The sequence below is a fragment of the Monodelphis domestica genome, chromosome 8 (genome assembly GCF_027887165.1).
Source record: "Monodelphis domestica isolate mMonDom1 chromosome 8, mMonDom1.pri, whole genome shotgun sequence".
In the NCBI taxonomy this organism is placed as follows: domain Eukaryota; kingdom Metazoa; phylum Chordata; class Mammalia; order Didelphimorphia; family Didelphidae; genus Monodelphis; species Monodelphis domestica.
The window spans coordinates 260719686-260742323 of NC_077234.1; the positions used below are offsets into that span (position 1 = coordinate 260719686).

General features: G+C 38.0%; 1 protein-coding gene across 8 annotated transcripts in view; it reads left to right on the plus strand.

Annotated features, from left to right (window-relative positions):
• ZNF717 (zinc finger protein 717) overlaps positions 1-22638 on the plus strand; it is an 81963-nt gene that overhangs the window by 18337 nt on the left and 40988 nt on the right. For 5 of the 8 annotated variants that reach the window (XM_056807283.1, XM_056807279.1, XM_056807284.1 and 2 more), the window contains 2 exons: positions 261-391; positions 1238-2621. The gene's annotated coding sequence lies outside the window, so the exon portion shown is untranslated. The remainder of the gene's footprint in view (positions 1-260; positions 392-1237; positions 2622-22638) is intronic. The other 3 variants (XM_056807281.1, XM_056807280.1, XM_007500721.3) reach the window with 3 other exon arrangements.

Sequence of the window (22638 nt, forward strand, 5' to 3'; positions counted from 1 at the left end):
GAGAGAGAGAGAGAGAGAGAGAGAGAGAGAGAGAGAGAGAGAGAGAGAGAGAGATTAGATTATAATATGGCGACAAGACAGGTCTAAGAAGTCTAGACTGAAAATTTAGTTATGCCCTACAGAGTTTACCAAAACAATCAATTTTGTCAACAATCTGGTCTGGATATTTAAGGTTTTAACATACTTAAAGAATTGGTGAATATGTGTTTTATCTTGGTTGATATAGACTTCTTATGTTTTTTATTTTATTTCCTATATAGTCATGGAGAATTAGTTCTTCAGTATGTGAAGATTAAAGTTAATGACCTATTCCCTGAAGTCAAAATTAGTAGTCTAGAACTGACTTCTGATATTGGATTTACTTTGGGCAGACCTGCCTTGGACAAAAAAGGTAGGACTGACAAACCTAAATAAATACTTAATTTTAAATCTAATGAAAGATAGATTTTAAAATTCAAATGCTTATTTTTTAATTTTCATTTCATGCTTTTAAGTAATAGGATACTAATTTATTTTTACTTATTTTTTATTCTTGGAGTTTCATTATCTTGAAACCTTAAAAACAACCTGAAGATCTTTTCTGGATTTAATACCTGCGTTATCTAAAATTTTATTCTTGTAGGCTATAATAACAATATTAATATTTACATATCATTCTAAATGTGTTTGATAAATAAGGAAAATTTAAAAATTTTAATATACTATATTTAGCTATGTTATTTCTGATTCACTACTATGGAAAAATAAATAAAACATTTAAGTATCTCCTGTCAGTATAATGCACACACATATACACACACACACTGATAAACTCAAATATACACACACACTGATAAACTGATCTTATATATGAATATATATAAATATATGTAGAATGATAAAACACCAATGGATCTGATTGTTCTTCCCTCTTTGAGTCAATTTCAATGCACATAAGAATTAAGTATTTTCTGTTTCCAACCTCTTTACCCTTCCAGTGTATTGATGGTCTCCCCCATTCCCACCATGCGCTTCATAAATTTATCCCATTTTGTTTCTTTTCCCATTTCTCTTAGTATTAACCTCTTTTTTTGTTTGTTTTTTTTTTACTTTTAGATTTATATATAAATATGTATACACATATTTATGTCTTGGCATTTCATCCTATACATTTTGTCACTGTTCCCTTTAATTCTTCTAGCTGCCCAGGTGATAATAAGAATTTTTAAGAGTTTCCATTACTCTTTTTTTCTGGTAGGAATTCAGTGGAAAGAAGATTCTACTCGGTTTAAGCACCAGGTGCCATGATGCACCCCTGTATTGGAGCTCCCAGGGAAGCCGAGGCTGGCAGATGTCTGGAACTCATGAATTCTGAGCTGCTGTGGGTCTAGCATCCCCTCGCACAGGGGCCCCAAGTTGCCTAAGGAGGAGGAGCCAACCCAGCTCGTAAGCGGAGCAAGCCAAGCCACGAAGGATATGAAAAGAACTCAGGCAGCATCCCGAGCCCCAAATCTGCCTTCATTTTGTGGGCTCAGAATTAGAGGGCGATGTACCCCTCACAGTCCATGGTGATGGCGCCGCCTCTCGGAGAAGACGACGCTTCCAGGCTTTGGGCAGTTGTGTCACTTGGTCATTGCCAGAGCGAAACAATCGGGCCCTGTTCCTCCAGCGAGTTTGGGAACGTCTTGCTGAGGCGGTTCATTGAGTCCCATAAGAGGGGCCCTGAGCAGCTCTCTGCCCCCTCCTCCTTTCTCAGCTCCCTTGGGGACAGCAGTGCAGGCATGGGGGCCCCAGCTTCCTCTTATCCGGTCCAAGACATGGTGCAGCTAGGAGAAAAGGGGGCTGTGTACAAGGCTTCTCCTCGCTGCAGAGGTTCTAAGTCCTCCTCTCTTCCTCTTCTAGCTTCTTGAGATCAACCAGTTACGGCTCACGGAGCTCTCATGGAGGAATTCGTAGGAAGGATGAGAAGCCCCTTTACTAGGTGGCTTCTTAGACCTCCCATGCCAAGAGGCAGTGAAAGCTGCATCTCCACGACCTTGTGCCCAGCTCGTCCGTCCATCCTATGAGCACTAAGAGGGAAAGCACTCTGTCGGTTTGCTGAGGTGCCCGCAGGGGCCTGGTGGGGGATTTGGGCATGGATTTTGAGGGGAGGCCTTAGCGTCCTCATCTCTTGAGAGTAGAAAGGGCTCCAGCAAGCAGCTGGACAGTGTGGACCGTTTCACTGCACAGCACCAAACCGTCACTATTTCTTTCTCCTCCATCGGACAGCTCTGCATCTGACTTGTGCCATCGGCTACTCAGATGTGTCTCACTTGGTAGAGAGACGCTGCCAAATGGACATATGTGACAGTGACCACCGCACACCTCTAATAAAAGTCAGAGCTCCGCTTTCCTGGACTTGGGGGCCACAGGGATGGGGAGGCGCCTCCCTCTGGGCTGACCTCTTCTTCTGGCTCTTCTTCTCCTGACAGGTGTTACAGTGTCAGCAGGAGGAGTGTGCGAGCATCCTGCTCCTCCATGGGGCAGACCAGTGTTGTCTATGATATGAAACGCTCTGCCTTCACTACGCAGTCTCTCGGCATAATTTGACCATAGCAGAGAGGCTACTAGAAAACAATGCTCATCCAGAGGCAAGAGATGAGGTAAAAGCCGACTTCCTGAACCCTAAAGTGTTTTACCAGCTATGGTGGTAATCAAGTCGTGTTGGCTTCACATGTCTCTTAATTCCTATATTCTTGGAAGCGCTTCTTTACGGAAAACCACGTAAAATCATTCTGGGGACCACCCTGATTGCCCTCTGGAGTGGTGCCATTTTCTTTATGCTGGGCAGAAGAGCTGTCATTTCAGTGGGGATGGGGACGCCGGGGGCTTGGCGATCTCACAGAGCAGAGACTCGGCACCTGGGTCCCTTCCTTTTTGCACCCTGATCGTCTCTTTCCTAACTGAGACGACCTATTGGTTATTGGTCCCAAGTGTTGTAAGGAGTTTTACTTCCCCTCACTAGATCATTTGGATAGTGTGCTATCACCAGAGTTTGTCCTGATGGATAGGCTGGGCACTGTGACTGTTGAAACAAGATGGCTTCTTGTAACCATCAGAAGAATTTCATCCTGGTCAGGAATATATAAAATATATTTATGATGATAAAAAACTAAGGAAAGGGAATAGGAAAATGAAATAATTAGAAAAGGATAGATTGATCCCTAAGCTAATAAATCTCACCTAGTATTCCAAAATCCTCTTCTGTCTCCAACAAAGTTGGAGCTACTCTGCCTCTATAGCTAAATTCCCCCACAAACTAATCTTATTCTACACTAAATTTTAACTTACAAAGAAAAATAAGTTAGTCTTTCTTCTTAGCTGACCAGTTGGAAACAACAGCTCTGTTTCTCCACATCCTTCTCCAAACTGACAGCAAAGGAACTGGGCTGGCAATGACTTTTCTAGCAGCAGTATCCTTCAACATTATGGTTTGCTAGATGAATTTTGTTGTAGCAAAGAAACTGAGAATTTCCCAGGTTTTATCAAGCCACCTTTGAGACCTCCTTAACATCACTGGACCTGTAACCAAAAAAAAAAATGCCAAGACAGTTGGTTAACCTAACATCTCTCTTTTTGCATTTATAAATCACTTATGTTATTTAGGTCTTTGTCCTAATGAATTCTTACTTAATTGACCTCTAATTACCAAATATCCTACATGTCAGAAGAACAGCATGGGCTAGGCAATGGGAGTTAGGTGCCTCAGTACCTTTGGGACCAGCTGTCTTTCTACCCCATCACATATGGCTCCAGAATGTTCTTTTGGGCACGTATACTAGGTCCTGAGCACTCCAAAATGAACCACAAAGGAGAGAGACTTTCAACCCCAGCTTTACTGCAAGCGCTGTTCTGGAGTCCCATCCTACTGAGCATCCTAACAATGAAAGACTGATTCCAAGAGGAAACAAGACATGCTATTTGAATCACAGTGTCTTTGAACAGTAGAGCCAAACCCTATTTTAGAAGGGTCAGTCGTTTACAATTATTTTCCTTCTTTTCAAACAGAGATACAGTGCAAATTACTCATGTTAGTGACATTTCCAGCTGAAGTATTTTGGGGTGTATCATATTGGTTTTCAGCCTATAAAAATGTTGGTGGTCATTTTACCTAATGATAATTTAAAATGCTAGAGAATAAGTGGTAAGATGTTTTTGAGATTCACAACTCTCATACATACCAGTCGGTTAACCTCTTAGTCACATCAGATTTTATACATTCTATGCAAACCTGACAAGTGGCATTCATATAGTCTTTAAATTGAATACTATTTTCTCACCAAACAAAACATAGGAAGAGGCTTTATTTTCTCTGATTTACTTTCCCATGGTAATGGCATCTAACCTTTTAAAATACATTGTCTGTGGCTCTTCTCTCAATTTCTTTCTTCAAGATTTCTTCAAACAAACTACATGTATAATCACAAAAAAAATCGACATTTAAACACACTTTCATTTTTTAAGAGAATACACTAGAGAAATTTTGGGAAAGCAATCTCATGTAATGTGAATAATTATCTCCCAATGTGGTTTTTCAGTGCAGATTTGTATAAAGGTTTCCTTAAACTAGGTATACACCTCTTAAGAGCCATGGCATGTCCATGGCACCTTTCTCCCACTTGATAGAACATACTCATTTTCTGAGAACCTCCCAGCAGTAATATGATCAATGTAATGGAGTTAACATTTAGTTCAGCAGATGTTTAGATTTTTAAAAGACCTTGCTAGGTGCCTACAGAAATATACTCAAATTCGTCAGTCAATTAATATAGATGAAAGGATTAAGGTTTATGGGTTCATATCTTGTAAGCATCTGGTTGATATCAATATAATAAACATGAGTGTTAGTTAATAAATATGTCTTTCCTCTGATGTGTTTAATTAAAATGTTCATATGAAAGATGAACATTGTACTAGAAACACTAGCAGTAGCAATTAGAGAAGAAAAAGAAATTAAAGGTATTAGAATTGGCAATGAGGAGACCAAGCTATCACTCTTTGTGGATGATATGATGGTTTACTTAAAGAATCCTAGAGAATCAACCAAAAAGCTAGTTGAAACAATCAACAATTTTAGGAAAGTTGCAGGATACAAAATAAACCTGCATAAATCATCAGCATTTATATCTCCAACCTGTTTCAGCATCAAGAATTAAAAAGAGAAATTCCATTTAAAATCACCCTAAACAAAATAAAATACTTAGGAATCTATCTGCCAAGACAAACACAGGAACTATATGAACACAACTACAAAACACTCCCCACACAATTAAAACTAGATTTAAACAACTGGAAAAACATTGATTGCTCAAGGGTGGGACCAGCTAACATAATAAAAATTACAATCCTACCCAAATTAATCTACTTATTTAGTGCCATATTCATTGAACTACCAAAAAACTTTTTTACTGAATTAGAAAAAAAACCCATAACAAAATTCATTTGGAAGAACAAAAGATCAAGGATATCCAGGGAAATCATGAAAAAAATGCAAAGGAAGGAGAACTTGCAGTCCCAGATCCCAAATTATACTATTAAGCAGTGGTTATCAAAACTATTTGGTACTGGATAAAAGACATATAAGAGGATCAGTGGAATAGACTTGGGGTAAGTGACCTCAGCAAGACAGTCTATGATAAACCCAAAGATCCCAGTTTTGGGGACTAAAACCCACTATTTGATAATAAAAAAAAAAACTGTGGGGAAAACTGGAAGACAGTATGGGAGAGATTAGGTTTGGATCAACATCTCACACCCTACACCCAGATAAACTCAGAATGGGTGAATGACCTGAATATAAAGAAGGAAACTATTGGTGAACACAGAATAGTATACTTTTCAGATCTTTGGGAAAGGAAAGACTTTAAAACCAAGCAAGAGCTAGAAAAAAAAAAAAACCACAAAATGTAAAACCAATCATTTTGATTACATCTAATTAAAAAATTTTTGTACAAACAAAACTAATGCATCCAAAATTAGAAGGGAAGCAACAAACTGGGAAAAATCATTACAAAAACCTCTGACAAAGGTCTAATTACTCAAATTTATAAAGAGCTAAACCAGTTTTACAAAAAATCAAGCCATTCTCCAATTGAAAAATGGGCAAGGGACATGAATAGGCAATTTTCAGTTAAAGAAATCAAAACTATTAATAAGCACATAAAAAGTGTTCTAAATCTCTTATAGTCAGAGAAATGCAAATCAAAACAACTCTGAGGTATCACCTCACACCTAGCAGATTGTCTAACATGACAGCAAAGGAAAGTAATGAATGCTGGAGGGGATGTGGCAAAGTAGGGACATTAATTCATTGCTGGTGGAGTTGTGAATTGATGCAACCATTCTGGAGGGCAATTTGGAACTATGCCCAAAGGGTGCTAAAAGACTGTGTGCCCTTTGATCCAGCCATAGCACTGCTGGGTTTGTACCCCAAAGAGATAATAAGGAAAAAGACTTGTACAAAAATATTCATAGCTGCACTCTTTGTTGTGGCAAAAAAATTGGAAAATGAGGGGATGCCCTTCAATTGGGGAATAGCTGAACAAATTGTGGTATATGTTAGTGATGGAATACTACTGTTCTCAAAGGAATAACAAAGTGCAGGAATTCCATGGGGACTGGAACAACCTCCAGGAATTGATGCAGAGTGAGAGGAGCAGAACCAGGAGAACATTGTACACAGAGACTGAAACACTGTGGTACAATCGATTCTAATGGACTTCTCCATTACTGGTAATGCAATGACCCTGAACAACTCAGAGGAACCTATGAGAAAAAAACACTATCCATATCCAGTGGAAACACTGTGGAAGTAAAAACCCAGAAGAAAAACAACTGCCTGAATACATGGGTTGAAGGGATATGGTTGGGGATGTAGACTCTAAATGAACACCCTAGTGCAAACAACAAGATGGAAATAGATTCTGATTAAGGGCACAAGTGATACCCAATGAAATTGCACATTGGCTGTGGGAAGAGTGGGTGGAGGGGAGTGAGTGAAATAATGTGATTATTGTATTGTATTGTAACAAAGTAATAATGTTCTAAATTGACTAAATTTATTAAAATAAAAAAAGGAGATGGCTTTGCTATTTTGAGGAAAGTCTTTCATGTGAAAGGAACAATTATTCATCTCTAATATGAGCTCAAATTCAATGTAAAAGACCAGTCAGTGAGTTAAAATAAGTCATCGACTGCAGATTTAGTTTCTGTTTACTTCACAAAGATTTAGCTTTAGAAATCTTAAAATATGCTTCTCATGGCTTGGTTTTATCTGGAACCACTAAAGAACTACATTAGCACTATATCAAAGAAAAGAGAAGCTAGCCTATTAGACTCTCACACTATAGCAATAATAAGTAGTATGGAATATAGGAAATTCAAAATTCTTTTAGCTCTTTGTTTTTCTTTTGCCACTTTTAGGTTTTTGATGAAGTGATAAAACTTTTGTGAATCTTAAAAACTACTCAGACTGTACCTGAGATGATTTGGTTTAGCTATTCCCTTACTGTCACAATGGAGATACTTGGTCTAACAAGAATCAGGAATGTCTTGGGAACTTTACATTACTCCACCCATACTTAGACATACTTTAGGGGAAGATAAAGTTGTAAACTCTTGATTGAACAATGAAAGTCCCTAACTCATACCTTATAGTAAAGCTAGAACCTTAAGCTAGGTCTATTTTTAGATCTAATACAAAAAGGTGTTAAGTACCTGTAAAAGTTAAATTAGTACCTAAAAAGGTCAAGTAAGTAACTTACAAAAAGGCAAACTTAACAAAGAGGTGTGAAGTACTCAGAAGATATAATCTAACCAGAAAAGGTGAGAACCAAAGAAGGTGAGAACTAAGAATGGGCAGTCCTGGGAAAAAGCATCTACTGTGATTGGTAGACATGAAAATTTAGGGGAGGTGACATGAGAGAAAATTTCTTTAAAAGGAAGGGGTAAAAAGTCAGGAGGAAATTGAATTCGGAGTTGAATTGAGTTAGATTCTGAAACTCAGTTCAGGAGATTCAGTGGAGGACTGAAGCTTGCTTGGAGATGGCCTTGTGGTGAGTTATAAGACTGACTCCCTCTCCCTTAGGTTCAGGGAGGCCACTTTGGCCTAGGCCTTTAACTACTCTTGGCTCAGCCTGAGCCAGAGCAGTTTAAGTTAACTCTCTCTCTCTCTCTCTCTCTCTCTCTCTCTCTCTCTCTCTCTCTCTCTCTCTCTCTCTCTCTCTCACTCTCTCTCTCTCTCTCTCTCTCTCTCTCTCTCCCCTTCCCTTAATTCCTTCTCTCTTTATTAATTAAGATCTCCTAAATCCCCAGCTGATGTGGGTATTTTCATGTTTGGGAATTTCCCACGGTGACCACTTATTTAGATTTTAAGTCAAAATACTAAAATTATCCTTGTAGTTTTGGTGTTTACACTTTGAAGAGATAGAAAACAGATCTAAAGAAACTGAGTTCATGAAGAGTTTACAGAAACATAAGCATTATTAAAGTGTTTATATGTGTAGAAATAGAAATTTTTGGCATTTACTTTCTTCAACAATCCTATGAGAAAAGCAGTACAGTTATGATCCCCACATTATAGATAAGGTTAAGCAGTTTTGAAGCCACTTTTGTGGCAGAATGGAGTTTGAAGATGGTGGCTTCTAATCATAGACTCAGTGTTTTCACAGTGCCTAACAGGATTCTGTTTCCACTCCCTCATCCTCAGTAAGGTACCATTGATAGGTGGCAAAAGCAAAATAAAAATGTTTATTGGAGAAAAGCAGTGACATGAAAATTGGTACCTATAGACATAGTGTAGATGAGCACAAATGTTAATATCAAAGGATGTATGATATTTTTGACAGAAAAGTCTAGTGTATTGATTTGTTGGGGTCAGGGGATAGGTCAGGAGAAAGAAGAAGGATTGGGGGCTTGGGGCAAGCAGTTCCTTAGTGTTTGCCAACAACCACTGGAAGTAATCTATTCCACCCAGCCCCAAAACACACACACATACACACACTCACACACACATACACACACACACACACACACACACTTTACACTTCAGGGGCTATGAACCAGGTAGAGGGACAGCTTCTAGTCCAACCCTCTCTCTTTACAAATGGAGAGATTAAAAGATGTAGAGTGATATTACTTCTGTAGAATCACTAAAAAATCAATGGCTTAGTCTGGATTCAGAACCATGTTCTCTCAGTCTCTATCTGGGATATTTTCTTCTTTATCATATTGCACTATGATACCACAGAACATTTAAACTCTGATCAGGTTTGAAGATGTTCCTTCAAACTTCTAAAAACTAAATATTTACATTCTTATAATAAATAAAACCAGCATGTCATATTAAATCAATTGATACTGTCTTTTTAAAATTTTGAACAATTTCAACAAGGCAGTCTAGAAGGAGCAGAAGTTAAGGACTCTGAATACCCTTCCTTAGAGATCACAAACTGAAAATCAAACTTAACAAGACAGAGCCAAAGAACCTTCCTGCTGGACTCAATTCAAAAGGTATGCCCCCCAAAAGCCAGAATCTGAGAACACTTGGGTTTAAGAGGAAGGCAGAAGGAAGGTCCCAGGATCCCTTCCCCCGCCCACCAAGAGCACTGAGCCTCCAGCATTAGCAGGTACCTCTGGGTGGGTACAGTTGCTGGTCTGGAGGGTGTACCTTGCAGGACTGTGCCAAGCTCAGAGCATTGAACACATATGGTAGGGAAGGAGCTGAAGAGGGAGCATAGAGCTGGCAGCCTGGCCAGAGCTCTGGAGATCCTCTATATTTGTTCCAGCCTTCCAGGAGGTTTTGGCCTCAGAGCACACCCAGCCCAACCCAGCTGAGTATAATCCCATCAAAAGTCTTCAGAACTCAGGGAAGTCCAGTCTCCACACCCATCCTCATTGACTGCTGGACTTTAATCCAATCAAAAGCCTCCAGAGGACAGGGAAGCTCAAACCCGCAACAACCCTCCCCCAGAGACTACACCAAGAGATCTTCTGTTAAAGCTCAAAGAGGGGAGACTAACAGAAGCCCCCAAAACTAAAAAAATGAGAGGAGCAAGAGCACAGACAAATACAGGGAGCAAAGAAGGGGTGACTATGAGCAAACAACAGAAAAAGAAGAAAGAAATTACAATAGACAGCTTCTATACAGTAAACGGAACAGAGGGGGAGTGATCAGAAAAAGATAAATCAGAAATCCCAGCGAATTGGATACAGGTTTTGGAAGAATTCAAAATGCAATTCAAAACACAATTAAGAGAGGCTGAAGACAATTGAGAAACGAACTTAAAAAACTAAGATAAATCATCTGGAAACAGAGGTACTTGAACTAAAATGAGAAAATAGTGTCTTGAAAGCCAAAATCAACCACCTGGAAAATGAGGCAAAGAAGATGAAAGATGAGGCAAAGGAGATGAAAGATGAGGTAAAGAGAATGAAAGATGACCTCCATTGAAAATCAGACCAGAAAGAGAAGGATGACCAAAAAGCCAGGGATGAAATCCAGTCTTTAAGAACCAGAATACAACAACTAGAATTAAGTGACCTCACAAGGCAGCAGGAAACTATAAAACAAAACCAAAAGAATGAAAAAAATTGAGGAAAATATGAAGCATCTCATTCACAAAACAGAGGATTTAGAAAATAGTTTGAGGAGAGACAATTTTAGAGTCATTAATCTACTAGAAGACTATGACAAAAGAAAAAGCCTGGACACAATACAGCAGGAAATTATTCAAGAAAACTGCCCTGATATTCTAGAGGGAAAAGTGGAGATTGAAAGAATCCACAGATCACCTCCTGTACTTAATTCCCAAATGACAACCAAGAAATGTTATAGCCAAATTAAAGAACTATCATACCAAAGAAAATATATTACAAGCTGCCAAGAAGAAGGCATTCAGATACCATGGAACCGCAGTGAGGATTATCCAGGATCTGGCTGCATCCACACTGAAGGACCGAAAGGCATGGACTATGATATTCTGGAAAGCAAGGGAACTAGGTCTACAACCAAGAATCAACTACCCAGAAAAACTGACTATATTCTTACACGGGGAGAGTATGGTCATTCAACAAAATATAAGGATTCCAAGAATTTGTAAAGAAAGACCAGACCTGAATAGAAAATTTGATGCCCAAGCACAGAACTCAAGAGAATCATCAAAAGGTAATTTTAAAAAATGGGGGGTGGAAAGAAAAACAAAACACACCCCCTTTTTTAAGAGACTCAATAAGTTAAAATGGTATGAATCCCTGAAAGAAAAGAGGTCATTGGTAACTCTTAAAAACTGTTGTTATCACCTGGTCAGTTAGAAGAATTACACTTAGAGAGAACAGTGGCAAACTGTATAGGATAAAAGGACAAGACATAAATAGGTATATATATGTGCATGCATAAATACATATACATGTGGGTATGTATATATATATATACACATATATATGTGTATATATATATATAAAGAGGTTAATACTAAAAGAAATGGGAAAAGAAAAAAAACGGGGGTAAATTTACATCACAAAGAAGTTCATGGTGGGAGGGGGGAGAACATCAATACACTGGAAGGGTAAAGAGGTTGGAGATAGGAAATACTCAACTCTTACGTGCTTTGGAATTGACCCAAAGAGGGAAGAACAATCAAATCTATTGGGGCAGAGAATAGATTTGCGCCCTATAGGGGAGTAGAAGGGTAACAAACCAACTCATGGGGAGGCAAGCAGTACAAGGGAGGGAGAGGGTGTGGAGGGGGTAATTTTAGAAAGACTACAGGAAAAATAAGGGGGGGATAAGAAGGGAGGGGTACACTCTGGTACAATCGAATGTAATGGACTTCTTCATTAGTGGTAATGCAATGACCCTGAACAACTTGGAGGAATCTATGAGAAAAAACCACTATCCACATCCAGACGAAACACAGTGGGAGTAAAAACCCAGAAGAAAAACAACTTCTTGAATACATGGGTTGAAGGGATATGTTTGGGGATGTAGACTCTAAATGAACATCCCAGTGTAAATGACAACATGGAAATAGGTTCTGATCAAGGGCACAAGTAACACCTAATGAAATTGTTAATTGGCTGTGGGAAGAGTGGGTGGAGAGGAGTGAGGGAAATAATGTGATTATTGTAACCAAGGAATAATGTTCTAAATTGACTAAATAAATTTATTCAAATGGGAAAAAAATAAAACAAAATTTTGAACATTTTATTTAATTAGTTAATTTAGAATATTTTTCTATGGTTACAAGAATTATGTACTTTCCCTCCCCACATGCCCCTCCCATGGCTATAGCACAATTCTACTGGGTTTTACATGTGCCATTGACCAAGATCTATTTTCTTATCTTTAATATTTGCACTAGGGTGTTCATTTAGAGTCTAGATCCCTAAACACATCCCCATGGACCCATGTGATCAAACAGTTGTTTTTCTTCTGTTTCTATTTCCACAGTTCTTACTCTGAATGTAGATGGCATTCTTTCTCATGAGTCCCTCAGAATTGTCCTGGGTCATTGCATTGCTGCCAGTAGAGAAGTCCATTGTGCCACAGTGTATCAGTCTCTGTATAATGTTCTCCTTTGTCTGCTCCTTTCACTCTGCATCAGTTCCTGACGGTCATTCCAGTTCATATGGAATTCCTCCAGTTCATCATTCTTTTGAGCAAAATAGCATTCCATTACCAACATATACCACAATTTGTCCAGTCATTACCCAATCAGAGGGCATCCCCCCATTTTCCAATTTTTTGCCACCACAAAGAGCACAGCTATGAATATACTTGTACAAGTCTTTATTCCTTATAATTTCTTTGGGGTAAAATCCCAGCAAGGTTATGGATAGATCAAAAGGCAGAAAATCTTTTAGCACCCTTTGGGAATAGTTCCAAATTGCCCTCCAGAATAGTTGGATCAATTCACAATTCCACCAGCAATGAATTACTTTCCCAACTTTGCCATATTTCCTCCAGCATTCATTACTTTCTGTTGCTGTCATGTTAGTCAATCTGCTAGGTGTGAGATGGTACCTCAGAGTTGTTTTGATTTGCATTTCTATGATTATAAGAAATTTAGAACACTTTTTTCATGTGCTTATTAATAGTTTTGATTTCTTTATCTGAAAATTGCTTATTCATATCCATTGCTCAAATATCAATTTGAGAATGGCTTGATTTTTTGTACAATTGATTTAGTTCCTTATAAATTTGAGTAATTAGAACCTTTGTCAGAGATTTTTCTCATGAAGATTTCCCCCCCAATTTGTTGCTTCCCTTAGAATTTTGTTTGCATTGATTTTGCTTGTACAAAACATTTTTAATGTAATATAATCAAAATTACTTATTTTACATTTTGTAATTTTTTCCAACTTTTGCTTGGTCTTAAAACCTTTCCACTCCCAAAGATCTGGCAGGTATACTATTCTGTGTTCACCTAATTTACATATCATTTCCTTCTTTATATTCAAGTCATTCACCCATTCTGAGTTTATCTTGGTGTAGGGTATGAGATATTGATCTATACTTAATATCTCCAATACTGTTTACCAATTTTCCCAGCAGTTTTTGTCAAAAGTGGATTTTTGTCACAAAAGCTGGGGTGTTTGGGTTTATCATAGACTGTCTTACTGCGGTCACTTACCCCAAGTCTATTCCAGTGATTCTCCCTTTTGTCTCTTAGCCAGTACCATATGATTTTGATGATCATTGTTTTATAGTATAGTTTGATATCTGGGACTGCAATTCCTCCTTCCTTCACATTTTTTTTCATGATTTCCCTGGTTATCCTTGATTTTTGTTCTTCCAAATGGACTTTATTATGCTTTTTTTCTAATTCAGTAAAACAGTTTTTTTGGTATTTCAATGGGTATGACACTAAATAATAAATAAGTTTGGGTAGGGTTATAATTTTTTTTATGTGACCTCATCCTACCCATGAGCAATTAATGTGTTTCCAGTTATGTAGATCTAGTTTTAATTGTTTGAAAAGTGTTTTTGTGGTCGGGTTCATATAAATCCTTTGTTTGTCTCAATAGATAGGTTCCTAAGTATTTTATATTGTCTAGGGTGGTTTTAAAGGTTTTTACTCTTTTGAACTCTTGCTGCTAGGATGAATTGGAAGTATATAGAAATGCTGATGATTTATGTGGATTTTGTATCCTGTAACTTTGCTAAAGTTGTTGATTATTTCCACTAGCTTTTTAATGGGTTGTCTAGGATTCTTTAGTTAGATCATCATATCATCTGCAAAGAGTGATAGCTTGGTCTCCTAATTACCTAATTTTATACCATCAATTTCTTTTTCTTCTCTAATTTCTACTGCTAGTGTTTCTAGTACAATGTGTAATAATAGAGGCAATAATGGGCATCCTTGTTTCACTCCTGATCTTATTGGGAAGGCTTCTAATTTATCCCCATTGCAGATGGTGCTTTCCAATGGTTTTAGATATATATTATTATTTTTAGAAAAGGACCTTTTATTCCTATACTTTCTAGTGTTTTCAATAGGAATGAGTCTTGTATTTTGTCAAAGGCTTTCTCTGCATCTATTAAGATTATCATGTGATTTTGTTGACTGGCTTGTTGATATGGTCAATTATGTGAATGGTTTTCCTAATATTGAACCATCCTTGCATTCCTGGTATGAATCCCACCTGATCATAATAAATAACTCTCATAATCACTTTTTGCTAGTATTCTATTTAAGATTTTTGCATCTATGTTCAGTAGGGAGATTGGTCTGTAGCTTTTTTCCCTCTGTTTTTGACCTGCCTGGCTTTGGAATCAGTACCATATTTGTGTCATAAAAGGAATTTGGTAGAACTCCTTCTTTGCTTATTCTGTCAAATAGTTTGTATTGTATTGGGATTAGTTGTTCTTTGAATATTTGGTAGAATTCACTTGTGAATCTATCTGGTCCTGGGGATTTTTTCTTAGGCAGTTCTTTGATGGCTTGTTCAATTTCTTTTTCTGATATGGGATTATTTAAGAATTCAATTTCTTCTTCTTTTAATATAGGCAATTTATAGTTTTGTAAATATTCATCCATATTACCTAGATTGACATGTTTATTGCCATGTAATTGGGCAAAATAGTTTTTAATGATTTTCTTAATTTCCTCTTCATTAGAGGTGAGGTTTCCCTTTTCATCTTTGATACTATTAATTTATTTTTCTTCTTTCCTTTTTTAAAATTAAATTGACCAGTACTTTGTCTATTTTATTTGTTTTTTCAAAGTACCAGCTTCTAGTCTTATTCATTAATTCAATAGTTCTTTTACTTTTGACTTTATTAATTTTTCCTTTAATTTTTAGGATCTCTAATTTGGTTTTCATCTGGGGATTTTTAATTTGTTCACTTTCTAGTTTTTAATTTGCATGCCCAATTCATTGACCTCTACCCTTCCTAATTTTTTAATATATGAATTCAAGGATATGAATTTCCCCCCTGAGTAATGCTTTGGCTGCATCCCATAGCTTTTGAAAGTATGTCTCATCATTGTCATTTTCTTTGATGAAATTATTGATTGTTTCTATGATTTGTTCTTTAATTGATTTTGGAGAATCATATTATTTAATTTCCAATTGATTTTTGATCTGCCTCTCCATGTACCCTTACTAATTATTATGTTAGTTGCATTGTGATCTGAAAAGGTTGTATTTATTATTTCTGCTCTTTTGCACTTGTTTGCCATGTTTTTATGCCCTGGTACATAGTCAATCTTTCTTTTTCTTATTTATTTTTTGCTTCAATTTACCTAGTTCTGCTTAGAGGAAGGTTCAGGTCTCCAACTACTATAGTTTTACTGTCTATTTCATCCTTAAGTTCCACTAGTTTCTCCTTTAAAAATTTGGATGCTATGTCATTTGGTGCATACATGTTGAGTGACTGATATTTCCTCAAATGCTTTTTATCAGGATGCAGTTATCTTCCCTATCTCTTTTAACTAAATCTATTTTTACTTTGGCTTTTTCAGATATCATGATTGTGACTCTAGCCTTCTTTTTCTCAGTTAATGCCCAATAAATTTTGCTCCATCCACTTACCTTTACCCTGTGCTTATCTACCTTCCTCATGTGTGTTTCTCATGGACAACATATGGTAGGATGTTGGTTTCTGATCCACTCTGCTATTTGCTTCTGCTTTACAAGTGAGTTCATCCCATTCCCATTCAAAGTTATGATTACTACCTGTGTATTCCCCAAAATTTTGATTTTCTCTCCTTGTCCTGCCCTTTCCTCTTTCATCATTTTGTTCTAAACCACTGTTCTGTTTTTAATCAGTCCCCCTAATTCCCACCCTTATTTTACTTTCTGGCTTCTTGTATTATTTTCTCCTGTAATAGATTATATTTTGAACTCAAGGCTCTGCTCATGGCCTTAGAATTAACTAGAGGGAAAAGAGCTAATATTTTTCTTCTCACACTATGTTTTCTCCACTATACATTGGTCATCCTACATATGGAAAAACAGAGGGTTTAAAACTTTGGCTGGGAAACCAATTGCATATGACAAACTAATAGACTGTATTATAAGTGCTGTAGACTTTCCTAAAGAGGTGGCCATAATCCATTGTAAGGCATAGACCTGTGGAAAGGACAGAATATCCCTAGAGAATGACAGAGCTCTTTCCATGACTGTATTTCTTCTCCATCATAGGCCTCAGTGAGATTATACCTTCCAATCATAGAAAAATTCAACACACGGTGGGGTCCAAACCCTGCAATGTATTTTGAAGGTATAATCTCATTGAGGCCCATGATGGAGAAGAAATACAGGCATGGAAAGAGCAGCCAGGCACTAAACTAATCAATGGAGTCTGGATTGCTCAAGGGGGTAAACCTATTCTCCCTAAAAAGTTGTATCAACCTCTATGCACCATAATCCATGCAAAGGGACATTACAGAGTGCAAGGGAGTCTGTCTTTCTTCTTCTTCCTTCAAATCAGCCAGGTCACATCCAACTTGATTACCACAAGTCCAAGAGATAAACAACCAGTTTCCTCCTTCAGGTCATCCAGCCAATGGCATAGCATCCAAAAATTATAATAAATTTGCATTTGCACTAAATCAGTTGCTTATTGTTTGGATTATAGCTTACAATGAGAACAAGTGAAATTTTGCTTTTTGTATCTAGCTTGTGTGGTTTTGTTGTTTATTTCATGTTTCTTCTTCAGAAAACAGCCTTTTATCAGGTGTCCTTTCTTCCGGCAGAAAAAGCACTCTCTAGTTTCTCTCTGCATTGTTTTTGGTTTATAATTGGGTTTTGTGTGTGTCCTAATAGCGTTTAGTTTCTTGATTTCCTCCATCTCATTGGCTCTCAAATTTTTCTCTCTAACCTCTAATTTTTCTTTTAAATCTTGCATCTGTTTACTTTGTTCTGAATGACTGTCATGAAGGTAACTGGCGGTTTCATGTAATTCAATCAGACTCACAGTTCGGGAAGTAATGCTTTAAAAAATTCTTTAAGTGAGGTATGCAACCCATAATTGATTCAGCCAATGAATGTGGCTGGATGTTCCCCTTTATTTTGCATGAGTTTATCAAACTTTGCCCATGCATTAGGCTTCGAGCAACAGAGCCTAATGGCTTGGAGCAAGTCTTCCCTACATTTCCTTAAGTAAGTCATGCTTGTGGGATTTGCAAAATTTAGATCTTCCCTTTGATCCTCAGTGGGTCAACTAGTCAGGTTGTTATCTGCCTGGTCTTCTCAAGGAATTGGCAGCTCTCATAGGGACTAAACAGTTCAGACAGAAAATTCTACATCTTGAAAATCAGAGTCAAAGATCTTGAAAGCATTTTTCAGTTCTTTTTGCATCTTAAAAGGCTGATCAATAAATTTTGGAAACCATTTATTCAGTGAATCAAGTTCCTGGGATGTAAACTGTCTATGCACTTTAGATTGTAAGACACCAATTGTATGTGATAATTTAGTGACATCCTTCAGTGGAAAAAATTTTTCAGATTCACTATCAGACTTAGTGTCTTTGCCACTGTCCTTTCCCTGTGCATTGACCTTTGATTTCTTAACCTTTCTTTTTCTTTGGGTGCGCTATCTACACTTGTTCTTGTCCTTAATCTATCTAGCCCTTTAGCCTTCATAAATTCCTCAAATAAGTTCTTAATAACATTTTTCCAAGTTAGTATCTACCACCATTATCTGTTCTGCCTTTTTGTTGATTACAAATCGATATATAGTCTTCAAATAGGTCAGAGTCTGTAAAGTTGCCATAGAGATAATGTAAGCTTGAGTCAAAATCTGCCATAGTATAGTTTCAGTTTGAAATGACAAATAGAGTATAAACATGGTGTTTCTGCCAGTGTAATCAAGAGAATCAAAAATCATGCTGGTCATTTTGCTATAGAGAATGTTATATATCCAGTAAGCCATAATGGCTGCCATCACAAGAGCCCCACAGAGAATTTGCTTAAATATTTTTTCTGCTGTTTCTTAGGGATTGTAAGAGTTCAGTCTTTTTAGGGGTGCCAATCTGTAATAGATGATATTTTGAGGGTATGTATTGATGGATACTAGATAACATGGATCAGATAGTTATTTCCTTTTGCCTAACCTCCTCCCTTTTCCTCCCTGTAGCATACCAGGCATATGAGCATCTTGGAAGTATGATTGATGTATTGATATTGTATCTTAGGTATTCATATGCCAGACTCATGGCCATGTTACTTATTGATTATTGTATTGCCGAATCTTCAGTCCAAAGGAAAAAAAGTATTCCTGAGCTGGACATTATTGGCCACAGAGTCTTAGCTCATGCCTTGTTAGACCACATTCCTTTCCAAATTGCATGTTGGACTAGTCTCCTCCTCTTCAATTTCATGATTGGCAATTCAACCAGTGTTAAAACCTATGCTATGCCATGCCACATTTTCATTAGTTACTTCCCACTCCTCATTCCTAAACTCTCCAATAAAATGTGGAGGGCACATGTGGAGCTCTCTCTCCCTTCCATCTGGGGAGCATGGCAACATGTAGCCCATATTTTCAACTCGTTGTCTCTGAGTTGAGCCATTGCTTTGTTCCTTCCTGGTATAATGTTGTGGAGGAGAGATGGAGAAAAGTCTGCAGCAAATGCTGGAGAAGCAAGGACTCCAAAATTGTCAATCAACTTGGACATTCTATTTGGAATGAAGACTGGGGAAGACAGTTGGGAAAAGAAGGGGCAAACTGAAAAAAAACCTTGGTCTTTGACCTTGAGACAGAAAGGAGAAAGGACAAAAAGTCCTGCTCTCTGGTTTCTCCCTACAATACTCCAGTGACTGAATCTTCAAGACCTGTTGGCCATTTCCCCAAATCTGAACTGTATTCCACCATCCTCCAACATAGGAATTGATTTAAGATTAGGGAAACCCCAAACCCTCTCTCCCCTCAACTTCTTTACCTTTCTCCTTCTCCTAAATTAACCCCTTACTTAATCTTAGAAAAGAGAGTGATTTGTCTGATATTCCAAGATCCTCACTCTGAACTGATTTCAGTGATATCAACAGAAGAATCAACCAAGGGGCATGAAGGGAAGAGGGAGGAGGGACAAGGAGGGGGGAAAGGGAAGGAAACAGGGAGAAGGGAGGATATTGGCAGATCTGATCTTGAAATTATCATCTTCTTCTTAAAATAATCCCTGAATACACTGGTCAGATGTCTAAGGGAGGAATGTGGGTGATCTTTGTATTGGGCTCTGGAGAGGTTTTTGACCTGAGGATATTTTTTCCTAGTCCTCAGCTGTGGCCAGATGTTCTTAGTGGTGGGTCCAGCCCCTAAGAACTTATAGATTGCCTGGGAAGAGGTCTGATTGTGGAGTGTAAGCAAATCTTTGTATCAAGCACTAGAGAAGTTTTAGTCCAAGGGCTTTTTTTTTGGTTGTCTGTGGAGTTTTGGGGTGAGCTGCCCACTTTCCCCAAGCTTCGCAGCCTATCTCAATGTTTCCTTAGCCACCCAGTGTTCCAAGTCTAGTTTCTCTTAGGGGTTAGTCTGTGTTGACTTCAGCCAGTCTCCCTTCTAGAACTTAGAAGTTTGTCCCCTGCTCTCTTGGACTCTGGAGAGATAGGTGAAGTGGGGGAGGGATGATGAGCTCACCCCATGGTGGGGGAAATTTTGCTACCTTTTAGTGTGGAAATGCCCTAACTTTGCCTACATTTCATGTTGTGCCCTACCGTGGAACTCCTTTCCTTGTTTGATTTTGGTTTTGTTGTTTTGAGGCATTCTGTCTCAATTGGTGGAGAGAAGAGCTCTGCTTCTACTCAGTAACCATCTTGACTTGGAAGTTTACTCCAGATTTTTAAAGGAGAAATTATTGGAGCTTAAGGAGGAAACATATAGTAAAACCATACTAGTGGGGGACCTTAGCCTTTCCCTATCAAATCTAGATAAATTGAACCAAAAATATATATAAGAAAGGAGTAAGAGAAGTAAATGAAATTTTAGAATAATTAGAGTCAATATGGCAGAAAAGAAAGTGATAAATGTTGGAGGGATGTGGAAAAATTAGGACACTAATACACTGCTGGTGAAGTTGTGAATTGGCCCAACCATTCCTGAGGGCAATTTGGAACTATGTCCAAAGGGCCTTAAAAGATTGCCTTCCTGGGGGCAGCTGTGTAGCTCAGTGGATTGAGAGCTAGGCCTAGATACTGGAGGTCCTAGGTTCAAATATGACCTCAGACAGTTGTGTGACCCTGGTCAAGTCACTGTGGGGAAAGAAGACCCCCTACCCCTTACACTTGATTGGATTTTAGTGATAATAATAGGTTTAAAATAATCAGTATTGTGATTCTAAAGTGATTAGCTTAAATTCCATTATAATCCTAAAACAATCAGTAAAATTCATAATTTTTACAAGGATTTCTAACTAAAGCATAAAAACTGCTTCTAATGGGATATTTAACCCCTCCCTAAGTTTGTACTTCCCCTTATCATAAGACACTGACTATCTGAGTCTCATGTCCCAATATGGCACAAACATCATGCACCCTTTCCTTTTTGGAAATTAGTCATTTCTTCTCCCAGATTAGATGAGAGAGAGGTAATGGTCATTTGACTTGATTTAGTCATTAGTCAAAAGACTAATATGGGCCTTCTGAAATGAACTAAATAATCAGCTTTGTAATTGGATAAATGTTTCTAAAATAAGGTCTATGATGTTATGTCTTGTGATCCTGCATGGAAGTATTAATTTTGTTATGAAAACCAGGTCTCAGCCTCTGGGTATTGTCTCTTGCAGGGGTCCAACAATGCAATACAACAAAGCAAGAGAATGCAGTTTTTGGAGGACTTGGCCCTCTTCTATATAAAATCTAGCTTACTACCTTGACTTGGATATATTTGGCTTTTTGACTTTATTTATCTAAATTGTCTATGTGGAGTCTGTGAGTTTCTATTTTCACAACATCACTTAACCCCATTGCCTAGCTCTTACCACTCTTCTGCCTTGGGCCAATTATAGTATTGAGAAGGTAAGGGTTTAAAAAAAAAGACTGTCTGCCCTTTTATCCAGTCATACCACTGCTATGTTTGTACCCCAAAGTGATAATAAGGAAAAAGACATGTACAAGAATATTCATAGCTGAGCTCTTTGTGGTGGCAAAAAATTGGAAAATGAGGGGATGCCCTTCAATTGGGGAATGGCTGAACACATTGTGGCATATGTTGGTGATGGAATACTATTGTGCTCAAAGGAATAATGAACTGGAGGGATTCCATGTGAACTCAAAAGACCTCCAGGAAGTGATGCAGAGTGGAAGGAGCAGAACCAGGAGAATCCTATATACAGATCCAGATATGCTGTGGTACAATTAAATGTAATAGACTTCTCTACTAGCAGCAATGCAATAATCCAGATCAATCATAAGGAACTTAGAAGAAAGAATGCTATATTAGAAAAATATCTTATTGATTACATAGTGCGATAGTGATATGATTAAGGTTTTGATATTAAAGGATCACTCTACTGCAGATATGAATAACATGAATTATGTTTTGAACAATGATACATATATAACTGTAAGGGTTTTTCTCTTTGTAGCAGTCCACTCCTAGCGATGGGCAAGGGAAACAGTTGGTATGTACAGATTGCCTTAGAAGAGAGCATGCTCCGTCTTGAGCATGCTCAGTATTGCACATGGCTGGGAAAGCCTCTGACCCTTGACCCCAGCTTCCCCCAGGTTAGCGGGAACACAGGTTTCTTTGTGCTCACCTGGTTAAGAGAAACCACACCTATACCTTGTCATTAACCAATGAGAATCATCCCTATGTACTGTGTATATTTGCATATAAATAGGGCCCAGCCAGCTCCGCCTCGCTTTCTCCTGCTCTTCCTCCCTTCCAGCTCGCACTGATGCCTGTCCTTGCTGGAGCCTGGCCTTGGGCCAGGCTCCATCTCTAATCTTTCTCTATCATCTCTCCAATCTGTGTGGTATTAAATGGGATCTCTGGACTGGTAAAAGCCTTCGGAATGGTCCTTTGATCAGAGCTTGGCTGTGGCTCATTGGTAATTAATAAAGACTCATTCCTGCCACCTCATATCTCTACTTCGACTCCATCATCCCCCTCGTGGTATCAAAAACTTCTATCCTTTCTCTATCTTCCTACCTTAAAGCTTCTCTCTCCCCTCTGAGAAAG